Here is a 13,874-nt window from a genome sequence, read left to right on the forward strand (position 1 = left end):
GAGAGCTAGCACAGTTCTCCTGCAACAGTTGGCGCCCGAACAGGGACACTAAACCAGACCGATCTGAAGAAGCTCTATCAAAGAGAGCCAAAAGAGATCTCTATCGAGAAGAGAGCTAAAAGAAGCCTTGAGTAAAGGTAAAAAACCCTAGGATGGTTTGTACAGGGGGTTTATACAGGGGGGCCCTCTGTACATGTACAGGGGGGGGCCTTCGCTTGAATTCCACAAAATTAAAGAAGGGAGTGTTGGAAATATCCTCAATAATTTTTGGTCAGGACGGTATCTCTGATAAAAGCAGTTATTATTCGCGATTGCAATGGCGGGCGCCCTGATGGCAGAAGTGCACTTATGGACATGATGTTACAGTTTTTATACCTTTTCTCCCATATGTTTTCACCTCCCCTCTCCCCTTTGGTTGGGTATTACAGGTTACAGCTTCTTCCATTCTGTCCTAGAGGCCTTTGTTAAACAAAGAGCCCGGGGGGGGGGGGGGGGTGATTCCAGTCCTTCCCACCTTCCCAATATCTCTTCAGGCACATCCTTAGGTATGTCACGCCTTGTATATTTTTACAACGCGTACAACAAAACACTAAAACATACATTGTTGCTAGTTTACACAGGCATATTGCTAATTATTTTAACTTCTCCTCTTTGGATCCTTTATTACTCAGGTCTTATTTGTCCAGCACCAAAACTCAGTAGTTCTATTTCAGACAGCTGGACAGACAGGAGCTGCAGTCTTTGTACCTGTGACTTCTACCTAATAACTACAAATTGCTTCAATTAAATAATTAGACATTGAAATAAAATATTGTTATCTTATTCTAAATGCAGAAACAACATTTGATTCCCACAATCCCCCCTTTTCTTCTTTATACACTGTTGATTTCTGCAAGTTTTGCTTTTTCTTTAAGGTATTATCTTATAGACCTCTTCCTCTTCATCACTTCCTTCATTCCCCATCTCCTCTAATATCATTATTTTCATTACCCATCTCCTCTAGTATTATCATTTTATCTGAGTATGGTGGTCGTTTCACTGGTGTTTGTTTTAATTATGCTGTCTCAATTGATCGATCTCTGTACCAGGCCCCTTACACAGGGGATAATACAGCATCCTATGGCCACCAGGACTCCTGTTGCTATAATCAAAGAAGTAAACATAGAAACAATCATCCCTTTCCATTTACCAAACCACGAGTCCAACCATCCAGTGACAGAGGTATCTGTTCCTGAATTTTCTGCCAATTCATTCACAAGGGTAGTAAGTCCCTGCAATGCATTAATTATCGTGCTGTCTGGAGCTGTGTTATTGGGGATGAAGGTACAACAGTGGGTTCCCAACATTACACACACACACACCTTTTCAGCTAGCATCATATCTAGAGCAATCCTATTCTCCCAGGCCATCCTACTTGTGGCATCTAGCTGTTCTGTAATTCCCTTAATTGCACTTTTTGTATCATTTATAAATCGCTGTTGATTATAATAGACGTAGTTAATCCAGTCTACATTCTTGTTGATCGTCACCCACCAAAACAGTGACTCAAATCCTGCAGCATTTTGATTTCTTGCCTTAAATTTATCAGGGACTCTTCTAGGTACCTTGATTGAATCTATATATAGTGCATCATCAAATGATACCCCTAAACATCTTTTGGTTCTTCCAGAATTTTTGGATATGCCTTTTTCAAATGCCAGGGTGAATGGTATAAATAATTGAATAAGTGCACAGGTGCCTCCCCAGTTAGATGGTAGGGTGGACCATAAAACCTTTCCCCCACAGTACCACCAGAGATCTGCCCTGGAGATTCCCAGTCTTGAATAATTTCCTGCTGAATCCTCCATAACATTCAAGACCTCACTGCACAAGGAAAAGTTTCCCACAGGCCTGGTAGCCTTCACACCCTGTCATGAGAGGCAAGACGTATGGTTACCTACCGCTGTAGAGACTGCAGGAGGGATCTTGACATCTGTATCAGGCATTGGAGGAGACAAGAGGGAGACAGATCTGCAGTCTCTGTTTCCCCAGGCAGTTTTCTCTTGGTACAGGGTAATCATGCATCACATTCCCTTTGGGTCCTTGGTCCATCTCAGCAGAATGGGCACCACCTGAGCTATGAGCCATCTGGATGCACAAGCATAGCAATTGCTATGGTTGAGACTCTGGACAGTATACTTAATCCATTCTACCCAGACATTAATGTCCCCATATCCTGTTTTGATTTCAAATGTTTATCTAAGATCTTTTATCTCCTTAGCTGTCACAATTGCAGGGTTTTTAGGAAGATTTTCTAACCCACTTTTTAAGCTCTTCCCTATCCTGGACAATTTGGATATTTTCACAGTGTATCCCACACAGCTATCTGGAATCTCGCTGTTGAATCCTTTCCATGCATATCTACCCCAAGACCAAAAGTGGTATTAACAGTACTATCAGTCTTGTTAATTTTACCGGGTTACACTGCAACGGTTTGCAATCTCGCTGGACAACTCCCTTACGTGCTTATGAAGTATCAAATATTCCAGGTGTATATGTCCAGACTCAATAGGTAGTTGCCCACCATACATCATTCCATACACTAAAAGAGAGTCCCTTATTCATATCAAAAACTACCAGTTGGTCCCTCCCCTGCATTATTGTCAAATTTTGCATTTTCCAGAACAGGATAACGAATATATATCAGGATAATGAATGGGATACACTCTATTACAGCAGTAAAAACTTCTTGTTACAACATGGAAAACTTTTTCTGAGCATTAGTTCTATATAGGTTATAATACTCTCCCACTTACGTATATAATTTATTCACCTATTTGAGGAAAAGTTAAAGGTTAGTTAAAATAATAATTAAAAAAAAAAAGCATATAAAAAAACTTTTCATTATTTCCTTCTAATTCTTATCTTTTAAAGGTTCTTCTGTGGCAACAGTTCCCACGCCTCAAGGCTAGTAGATGCCTTTACCAGTGTGTAGTGAGTCCATCCTTTCTCGTCTGTCCTCATAGCTGTTTCAGTCATTAAAAGTACTTGGAATGGTCCTTCCCAGTCACGTTGCAGCTTTGTCTCCTTCCCCGTCTGGATCAGGATCCAGTCCCCAGCTTGAAATGGGTGAACTGGAAGAATAGTCCTTGGATTCTGGTCTGTAGCAGTTACTGTATATTCTGCCTTACAGTCTCCTTGTAGCTGTTGGTAAAGCAGTCGTCTTTTGCATCTTCTAAGGGCTTGTTCTTCAGGTTCAACTGACCGGCTGCAATGTGCAGCTTCAGTTGTTTCAAAGCAGTCAGGAGATACTGGTTCTCCAGGAGTTCCGCTAAGGAAAGATACTGGGTTGACAATATTAGTTACAATTATTTCTACATCATCCTGCTTTATCAGGATGGGCCTGGTATTTTGGGAATCTTTGTGGTGAGATCCAATGTCCCCCAATACAAAAAACAATGTATGAGATTTTAAAACTGGTATCTTTTGGCCCAATGTAGTTTTACGGGCTTCTTGAATATTGAGCACCAGTGCAGCCACCGCCCTCAGGCACCCTGGCCATCCCTTACTCACTTTATCAAGCTGTTTGGAGCTTTACGATCAGTCCATAGCTGTGTATCCACAGTCAGCATCATCCTGTCATTCCTAGGAACGTATGGAGTTCCTTGGCAGTTTGCGGCTCAGGGGTTTGGCAGATGGCTTCTTTCCTGGCAGTCCTTAAGGTCCAAAGTCCAGCTGTAATCTCCCAAATATGTCTCTTGCTGTTAGAGTTATTTGTACTTTCTGTAAACCAAGAAACTCAGCAAACTCACAGTCCATTATACAGTTCTCTTTTGTTTCCGTGGCATTCATGTGCTGCAGTAAAGTTCCACCCTGGAATGGAGGATCCCAGGTCTCAGGCTCATGAGTTGACCAGTTCTCAAAAATCATTAAGTTGTTCTCACAACCCTGGGTGACGCTGTCCTGGTTAACTGAGTCTCTTCTCCCCGTATTGGCCAAACCAGGCAGAATAAACATCCGTCAAACCCAGAAGGTAAACTCCACCTATTCATTCCTTAACTGGGTTAATAAAGTGCATAGATTTGCCACCACTGAGTGTATGCATTCAACAATTCTATTACGTGCCCTCAAGTCTTGTACCAAACTATTGCACTTGCTATCAGAAATTTTTGCAAAATTGGAGTCCAAACTCCAAAAAGTTATCTATTATTTCTTCTATCTTTCTACAGTTACATATCCTTATAGGGTACCACTTTACCCTGACTGGGCGATCTCTTGCTTTTAACTTCTATTCAGGGCTTCATGTGTGGCCCTGATGCCCACACCCCTAAGTGCATCATATTTGATATTGCTGTGACTCCTGGGGTACAACACCGTTTTTCCCCATTTGTGCTAAAGTCAGACTTACAGTTTTTAATCAGTCAATATTGTTGGACCCTTAGCTCCAGTTTTATTAAATTTCTTGCCAGAGCGACCCGGCAGGTACAAGAATTTCTGTATTCCTACTTAGTTTATATTTAATTAATCCAAAAAAAAAAACGTAAACCTTTTCTTGTTGGGCAGTAGCTTCTATTACTGTTACAAAACCATCTATGAGTAGTAAGAAGCACCCATATCCATCAGAAAATAAATCTCTTTATCCTGCTTCCCTAGATGCAATTTCCCGTTGCAATTTGCACACTGCTTTCCTTTCAGTGGGGCGGAGCCCTCCCTGGGCACTTCAAGCCCCCACTCCCCCTACCTCATCCTGAGGGGATCTCTGGGTCCTACGGCCCTATTCTGGCACCACAACAGTAACAGCTGTTATTATCACCAATTCCCTTACTATCTGTTTGTCAATCAGTTTTGTTTTGTTTTCATATCGTTCACCTCTTTTCAGTCCTGACATCCCTGTTATACCTTGCCAGTCCTTCCTCCTCCAGCCTGTGTCTGTCCCAAACTCTCTCACTTTCCAAACTCTCATCATTACATAAACTACTAACATCCTATTTCAGTTTCACCTCCTTCTCTCCAGGTGTCCAGTGCTAACACTGGGATTTCAGGTTTCCTACATCTCTTGCACGTGAAGGCTATTCTCACTTCCATTGCCCCCTCCTCCCCACCTCCCCCCTTTGCTGCTTACAGCAACAGTCTCTCTCGAGATCTCTCTGCAATACCCGAGGTTTGCATTTGTTAATTACATTCTGAAATTTGTTAATTCACGTGCTATCTTGTGCCAGTCGGTCGCCATCCTGCTGTTTTTGTTTCCAAGATGTCTCGGTACTCTTATCGTATTGATATGTTGATTCCCTTCAAAGCTTCTTCCATTCTGTCCCAGAGACGTTTGTTAAACAAAGAGCCCGGGGAGGGAGGGGAAGGTGATTCCAGTCCTTCCTGATATCTCTTCAGGCACATCCTTAGGTATGTCACGACTTGTATATTTTTACAATGTGTACAACAAAACATTAAAACATACATTGTTGCTATTTTATACAGGTATATTGTTAATTATTTTAACTTCTCCTCTTTGTATCCTTTATTACTCAGGTCTTATTTGTCCAGCACCAAAAATCAGTAGATCTATTTCAGACAGCTTGACAGGCAGGAGCTGCAGTCTTTGTACCTGTGACTTCTACATAATAACTACAAATTGCTTCACTTATATAATGAGACCTTGAAATAAAATATTCTTATCTTGTTCTAAATGCAGAAACATTTGATTCCCACAGGGAGGAACCCTTACTTGAGAGGCGAAGTTTGGGGAGTGGCTTACTAGGAATAAGCAGGACTTGTGAGGAGTTTGGTAGAAATGAGGCAAGGCTTTTGCTTATCAATAGCATACTGCAAAGGAAGAAGCTCCTTGAATTCCAGATGTGAAACCTTCAGATAAACTGGACCAATCACCACAAAGGAAAACATTCAAAAAGAACTTGACTATACACTGTGCATGTACAAGAAGAAGGGAAAAACAAGAAAACATTCAAGGAATTAGTTAGCATCGGACAACCCACTGTTTAGAGTGAGTTAGCATTACTTGCTTCACGGAATTATGAGTATGCATATTGTGTGGTATAAATATGACTGATTGAGAGACACTAGTTGTGCAGTTGGGGCAGTGCAAGCTCCCCGTATGCTGGTATGAGTAAGGAGCTCATGTGCAAGCTCCGCGGAAAGAAGAAAGTACATGATATGTGGAAAAAGGGTCTGACCACTCGGGAACAATACAAGAATGTAGTCAGGGACTGCAGAGATGCGACCAGGAAGGCCAAAGCCCACCTGGAGTTGAATCTAGCTAAGGAGATAAAGAATAATAAAAAAGGCTTTTTTTAAATATGTTAACAGCAAAAGGAAGGCTAGGGAGAATGTGGGCCCCATACTAAGTGAGGGGGGCGCTCTGGTAACAGGGGATGCTGAGAAGGCGGAAATACTGAACGCCTTCTTCGCTTCTGTCTTTAGTGAAAGGGCTCTCCCTCAGGAATCCTGGACCCTGGAGGTTGATGAGAGAGTCTGGGGAATGGGAGATTTCCCTTTAGTCAGGGAAGAGGTGGTCCGTGAGTGCCTAGGAAACATTAAGGTCCATAAATCCATGGGACCTGATGGGGTGCATCCGCGGGTGCTGAGAGAGCTGGCGGAGGTCGTTGCTGAGCCGCTCTCTGTAATCTTTCAGAGGTCTTGGAGAACTGGGGAGGTGCCTGAAGACTGGAGGACGGCCAATGTCACTCCAGTCTTCAAAAAGGGCAAGAAGGAAGATCCGGGTAACTATAGGCCAGTTAGCCTCACCTCTGTCCTAGGGAAGGTGATGGAACAGCTTGTGCTGGATGCTATCTCCAGACAACTGGGTGATAAGGAGGTTATCAGGAGTACCCAGCATGGGTTCACCAAGGGGAGGTCGTGCTCGACCAACCTGGTGGCCTTTTATGAAGATGTCACTAGCTGGGTGGACAGGGGGAGGGCGGTAGATGTAGTCTACCTTGATTTCAGTAAGGCTTTTGATACTGTCCCCCATGACATCCTTATAACAAAGCTGAGGAAGTATGGGATAGATGAGTGGACGGTGAAGTGGGTCGAGAATTGGCTGACTGGCAGAGTGCAGAGGGTTGTCGTTGGCGGTGCGGTGTCTGGATGGAGGCCTGTAACTAGCGGCGTCCCCCAGGGGTCTGTACTGGGTCCGGTCTTGTTCAACATCTTCATCAACGACCTTGATGAGGGGATAGTGACCACCCTCAGCAAGTTTGCTGATGACACGAAGTTGGGAGGATTGGCTGACACGCCTGAAGGCTGTGCTGCCATTCAGCGAGACTTGGACAGGCTGGAGAGCTGGGCAGTAAGAAACCGGATGAGGTTTAACAAAAGCAAGTGTAAAGTCTTGCACCTGGGTAGAAATAATTGCATGCACCAGTACAGGCTGGGGGAAGACCTGCTGGAGAGGAGCTCTGCTGAGAGGGACCTGGGCGTCCTGGTGGATGACAGATTGACCATGAGCCAGCAGTGTGCCCTTGTAGCCAAAAAAGCCAATGGCATACTGGGGTGCATTAAAAAGAGCGTGTCCAGCAGGTCGAAGGAGGTGATCCTCCCCCTCTACTCTGCCCTGGTGAGGCCTCATCTGGAATATTGTGTCCAGTTCTGGGCTCCCCAGTACAAAAAAGACAGGGATCTCTTGGAAAGAGTCCAGCGGAGGGCCACTAAGATGGTGAAGGGCCTGGAGCATCTCCCCTATGAGGAGAGACTTAGGGAACTGGGTCTGTTTAGCCTTGAGAAAAGAAGACTGAGAGGGGACTTCATCCAGGTTTATAAATACCTGAGGTGTGGGAGCCATAGTGGTGAGGCTGGTCTCTTTTCAGTAGTGCGTGGGGATAGGACTAGGGGTAATGGGATGAAAGTACAGCATAGGAAGTTCCGCACGAATGTGCGAAAGAACTTCTTTACAGTGAGGGTGACGGAGCACTGGAACAGGCTGCCCAGGGAGGTGGTGGAGTCTCCTCTGGAGATATTTAAGACCCGCCTGGACGCCTACCTGTGTGACATGGTGTAGGGAGCCTGCTTTGGCAGGGGGGTTGGACTCGATGATCTCTAGAGGTCCTTTCCAACCCCTACAATTCTGTGATTCTGTGATTCTGTATATGCACTTTAAATAAACTACCGTACATTCTGACTCGTGAGAGTCTTAGTGCTGTTCCGCAGGTCAGCCCTATAGAGAGAGGGCCAGAAGAGGCCCTATCCTGCTGAAAGAAGTGCAAGACTGAGAGGAGTCTTCTCCGATTGCCTTTTGCTGGACGAAGGTAAGTGATTGCATACCATGGGGAACAAAATGACCTCTGAACCGAAAAATGTCCTCTTATAATTGTGGGACGCATCCACTAGAGATGTTGGAATGGTGTCTGGGATGCTAAAAACCTTGAGAAAAAAAATAAAAATTCGAAGCCTTAAAAAGTCATACAGGCTCATCACTTGCTGCCTCAGATTCATCCAAGGATGAAGGAGCTTCTCATCGGGCTCACCTGCTGAGCCATCAACTCCTTCATTATCAGAACTGCGGGCTGCCGCCTCCTCTCCCAAAGATCCTGACGACCCTTTTGATCCTAGCTCGATAGATCTTAAGAGCCGGATCTATTTCTCTCCAATCCGCATGATACGTGGGTGCTTTTTCAGATAGAGGCTAGGAAAGCTGGAGACATGGATATGTTGAGGGTTTTCCCTGTCACTGTGGTCCAGGGACAAGAATCACGGTGGGAGGCTTTGTAGTATAGTGTCTTGCAAGGCACTCTGTGGGAATCAAAATGGAGGGGGTTGGCACAGTCAGGCAACTGAAAACTTGTTGCTGCAGCGGAAAAACCCACTTCGGGCTGTATATGTGAATGCCTTGATGGGGGAGGGGGATTTCTCCACCCCAGCTCAACAGGCAATTTGCTGTGGAGGGATTACAGAAAATTAAGCGTTGGGCAATACATGCTCTCCGAGCTGTACCAGAGGCTGGAAAGCAAAGGCAGTCTTTTGTTAGTATTAAGCAACAGCCCCAAGAGCCATATATGACATTTCTGGATAGACTTAAGAACTCGTTGGAAAAACAGGTCGATAATGAGCAGGCGAGGGCGAGATCTCTTGTATTTCAACAGCTAGCGATTGAAAATGCAAACGCTGACTGCGAAAAGGTGCTACGTGCCCTAAAAAATCCCACTACTGAGGAATTTGCACAACAAAAGGCGCTGGAGTGGAAGCTATCTGAGTTCAGCAAATCGCAGCAAAGCTTGCAGACCCTGAGCCTATAGCTCATTCACCACCGCACGAAGAAGATCAAATCTCCAGGTTTGGTGATCATCAGCGTGTGGGAGCGGGAGCTGCGAAAGCTGCTGCTGAGGTATATGCTTGTGTTTGGACTCTAACTCATTCCATCTGTTGGTATTTTTGCAGTGTATTTTTCTGAACCTTTTAGTTGTTGTAGCAGTTATTCAGTGCTCCAGAAAATTCTAAGATAAAAGATCATGGTACGCAAATTGAGAAGGCTTAACAACATTGGAAATAGGTTTGAAGATTGTGCTATGTCTGAGTTCCTCTGATACCCAGTCACATGCTTTGGAGAAGGAGCACAGCTGAAAGTAGTGAAAATACATTGTCTTGCAGATGTGAAGTAAACTTCAGTAAACATTCCTGATTTTAAAGCTGTTATTTTCTATAGTAGGTAGTGTAGTCTTTCTTACAAGAAAGGGAATTTTAATTCTGGATCATAGAATCATATTCAAGATAGAACGTGTCTAGAGAAGGGCAATGAAACTAACTGGTCAGGGGTCTGGAGCACAAGTCTTATGAGGAACGGCTCAGGGAGCTGGGATTGTTTAGCCTGGAGAAGAGGAGGCTCAGGGGAGACCTCATTGCACTTTACAACTTCCTGAGGGGAGGTTGTGATGAGGAAGATCTTGGCCTCTTCTGCCAGGCAACAAACAGGACCTGAGGAAATGGCCTCAAGTTGTACCAGAGGAAGTTTAGATGAGGCATAAGGACAAACTTTTTCTCTCAGAGAGTGGTCAGGCGCTGGAATGGCTTGCCCAGGGAGGTGGTGGAGTTGCCGTCCCTGGTAGTGTTCAAGAGGCATCTGGATGAGGAGCTACAAGATATGGTTTAGTAGCTAGTGGAAGTAATGGTAATGGGAGGACAGTTGAACTAGATGATCTTGTAGATTCTTTCCAACCTTGTGATTCTATGATTCTATGACATTTGGCTGAACATGAGTCAGGAGTGTGACCAGGTGGCCAAAAAGACCAATAATATCCTGGTTTGTATCAGAAATAGTGTTGGGAGCAGGATCAGGGAAGTGATCATCCCTCTGTACTCAGCCCCAGTGAGGCTGCACCTGGAATAATGTGTTCAGTATTGGGCCCCTCGATACAAGAAACGCATGGAGACCCTGGAGTATGTTCAGAGAAAGGCAACAAAGTTGGTGAGGGGTTTGGAGCACGAGTGTTATGAGGAGTGCCTGAGGGAGCTGGGATTATTTAGTCTGGAGAGGAGGAGGCTCAGGGGTGACCTTATTGCTCTCAACAACTACCTTAAGAAAGGTTGTGGTGAGATGGGAGTCAGCTTCTTCTCCCATGTATCTAGAAATAAGACTAGAGGGAATGGACTCAAGTTGCGCCAGGGGAGATTCAGGTTGGACATTAGAAATACTCCAGAATATCTCTCTAGAAATTACTGGGGACCCTGTACAAGAGAATCCACAGAGCATGCTACATGTAACAGCTTGCCCATAGACGGCAACTGAATTAATTGATTTAGTTCAGTGGTTTAGACAAAAACTGAGAGACCATGCCAGCGTGGCTGCTCTGACTGTATGACATGGGGGCAGAAAGTGTTCTGGTGACTGTAACAGAAATTTCAAAATTGGAATGCGTTACCACTCGCCCTGCGCTCAGACAAAGACTATATACAGCTGTCCAACATAATGACAAAAATAATTCCTTGATTACATGGTTAATGGCTGCATGCTATCCAACATGGACAAACAAGAGTGATATACCATTAAATACCAGCCTATGGTCCTCTATGGAGGATTTGCAAAACTATATTCAAGAATTAGGCGTGAAGGAGGCAATCTATGAGAAGGATTTTGAGAGCCCAGACATGATGAAATTTTCAGCAGGAATGACAGACCTCATCCTGCAGCAAGCTCCAACACATCAGTATGGTACTTTGGTCTCCATACTGAATCTCCTAGTGGCATCAGAGGCCATAATACAACAGGCTGCCCAATTAGTGTCAGATCTGGGGGAGACAGAGCGCCTACGGGCCAGGCACAATGTCTGAATGGTGGTTGAAAAGTTGGACATCTATCCATCACCACAACCTAGGTGACCTGCCCCTACAGTTATTCAATCTGGACCTATCAGGGTCTCAAGAAAACAAATGTTCAGTGACCTGATTACAGCGGGAGTTCAATTTCCAGAGATTGATGGGCAGCCTAATCAGGTCTTATTACAACTATGTTATTACCAAACAGTCAGAGATTCCAACATTTGCCCAAAAGGGAAGGAGTTAGACTCATAGAACATGTTCCACAAAACACGTGGAATCTAAATGATTTCATAGTCCCATCAAAAAAACGTAAACCTCCTCAGGTGGCCCAAACAGCCACAGTTGAGCCGTCAGAGGAAAAAGACTTGGGGATTGAAGAGCTGATGGCATGATAGAGAAGCCAAAATTCCCCAACGGTAGGGGACCAGAGACCCTACGCCAAACTAACAATTCATTGGTCCCAAAAAGTGTGCAGCGGGTTATGGCATGAGTAGATACTGGGGCAGAAACATCAATTATATATGGTGACCCAAACCAGTTTTCAGGCACTAAGGCAATGATAGGTGGGTTCGGGGTGCAGATGATCCCTGTAACCCAAACATGGTTGAAACTGGGGGTTGAGCGTCTGCCACCCCGGGAATACAAGGTGTCTCTTGCCCTGGTTCCAGAGTACACATTGGGGATAGACATCCTGTCGGGTCTTGTTGCATACAGATGATAAAGAGGGGGGAGATGTTGCATAATGGGTAGGTGGTGCCTGCGTGCACCTGGGGTGGAGTCAGGGAGGTCACGGGTGTCTCCATGGGCGATCACCTGTACCACTATATAGGGTTTGTTGCAAGGCATTAAACTTGTACTTTCGGCGTTACACACTGTGTGTGTGTCCCGTCTGTTCCCTGTGTGTGGAGGCACGGTGCAGTCACTAGGCAGCCTTGATTTGTCACCGGACTGGGAGGCGACAGGGTCTGACTCTCCAAACCACTATGGGAGAGATCAGATTAAGGGAAAGATGTATCAGTATCTGGGCAGTGCAGGCAATCATAAGGGGTCATGCAAAAAATTGAACCTATTTGTTTACCACAACCACACCGGATCACAAAAACAAAGCAGTATAGACTCCCAGGTGGGCAAGAAGAAATTACCATGACTGTGCAGGAGCTGAAGAGACTAGGGATCATTAGACCTGCACACAGCCCATACAAATCCCTTATATGGCCAGTCAGGAAGTCAGATGTTACATGACAAATTATAGTAGACTACAGAGAACTAAATAAAGTCACGCCACCGATCAACGTGGACGTACCCAACATTGCCTCCCTCATGGATACATTGAATAGAGAGATAAAAACGTATCACTGCGTTTTGGATCTGGTGAATGAATTTTTCAGCATTCCAATTGCTAATGAATCTCAAGACCAGTTTGCATTCACATGGGAGGGCAGGCAGTGGTCTTTGCAAGTTCTACCACAGGGGTACATGCACTCACCTAATTTTGTCATAATTTGGTGGCACGTGACTTGGCAAATTGGAACAAACCATCTACTGTCAAAATGTATTACTACGTCGATGATTTGATGCTAACCTCTGACTCAACCGAGGCATTAGAGAAGACAGTACCATCATTAATTACTTATTTACAGGAAAAAGAATGGGCTATAAATCCACAAAAAGTGCAAGGACCGGAGCTATCAGTTAAATTCCTGGGTGTTGTCTGGTCAGGTAAGACTAAGATGTTACCCAGTGCAATCACAGATAAGATTCAAATATTCCCAGTTCCCACAAAACAGAAGCAGTTGCAGGAATTTTTGGGCATATTAGAATACTGGCAATCCTTCATACCCCACTTAGCATAACTGCTAAAACCTTTATATCAATTAACAAAAAAAGGCCATGTATGGGATTGGGGTAGAACAGAACAAGAAGCCTTCCAGCAAGCAAAAATAGCTGTTAAACAGGCCCAGGCACTGGGTATACTTGATCCAACCCTTCCAGCCGAACTAGATGTGCATGTGTATGGGATACTGGTAATCACAGCCTGAACCTCTGATTAACCATCTGAGGCAAGTGACGTGTCAGCTGTGGGAGCACAGGTGAAGGTAATTCAGCTGTGCTCCCGGAAGGGGTGGAGCTTGACTCCACCTCTCCTAGATCCCATTTAAGGGCTGACCACCAGTAAGATAGCATCTCTTTCTGGAGATTGCTCCTTTGTGGAGCTTTTGTGACAAGCCTCAACATTGGTGAGCTTCCATCTTGACTGTGAGCTTCAACACTGATGAGTCTTTTCTCATATACCCTCTGGCTATCCATTCACTTTGTAATTACAACTATACATTGTGTAATTACAACTATACAGCATGTAACCCAAGAAGGGTTTGGCTGGGGGCTGTGGCAGTGCCAGATTTCTGTTCCAGTTCTAATCAGGTTCTGGTCACAGATTTGGCATGAAGCAGAAGACAGATACAGCATGGTTGAAAAGTAGTTATTGGCTACCTATTCTGCATTGCAAGCAGTAGAACCAATAACTGCAGAGGTTATGGTTAAAACAACTTGTCATGGTTTAATAATTTTGTAATTTTGTTATCAGTATTCCACATCATAACATCATATAAAGCATGAATAATTTTACTGAATCT

The 13,874-nt window shown here is 44.5% G+C and overlaps 1 protein-coding gene and 1 pseudogene across 12 annotated transcripts in view; one reads left to right on the forward strand and one right to left on the reverse strand.

Moving 5' to 3' along the window:
- The window catches only part of LOC146762682 (SMAD family member 2-like), a 153,932-nt gene that overhangs the window by 117,802 nt on the left and 22,256 nt on the right, over nucleotides 1–13,874 (reverse strand). The window lies entirely within an intron of this gene.
- LOC146762686 (uncharacterized) lies at nucleotides 10,993–11,633 on the forward strand (annotated as a pseudogene).

Source organism: Coturnix japonica, chromosome 1, assembly GCF_054131305.1.
Source record: "Coturnix japonica strain WE chromosome 1, WE-NBRP24, whole genome shotgun sequence".
Classification (NCBI taxonomy): domain Eukaryota; kingdom Metazoa; phylum Chordata; class Aves; order Galliformes; family Phasianidae; genus Coturnix; species Coturnix japonica.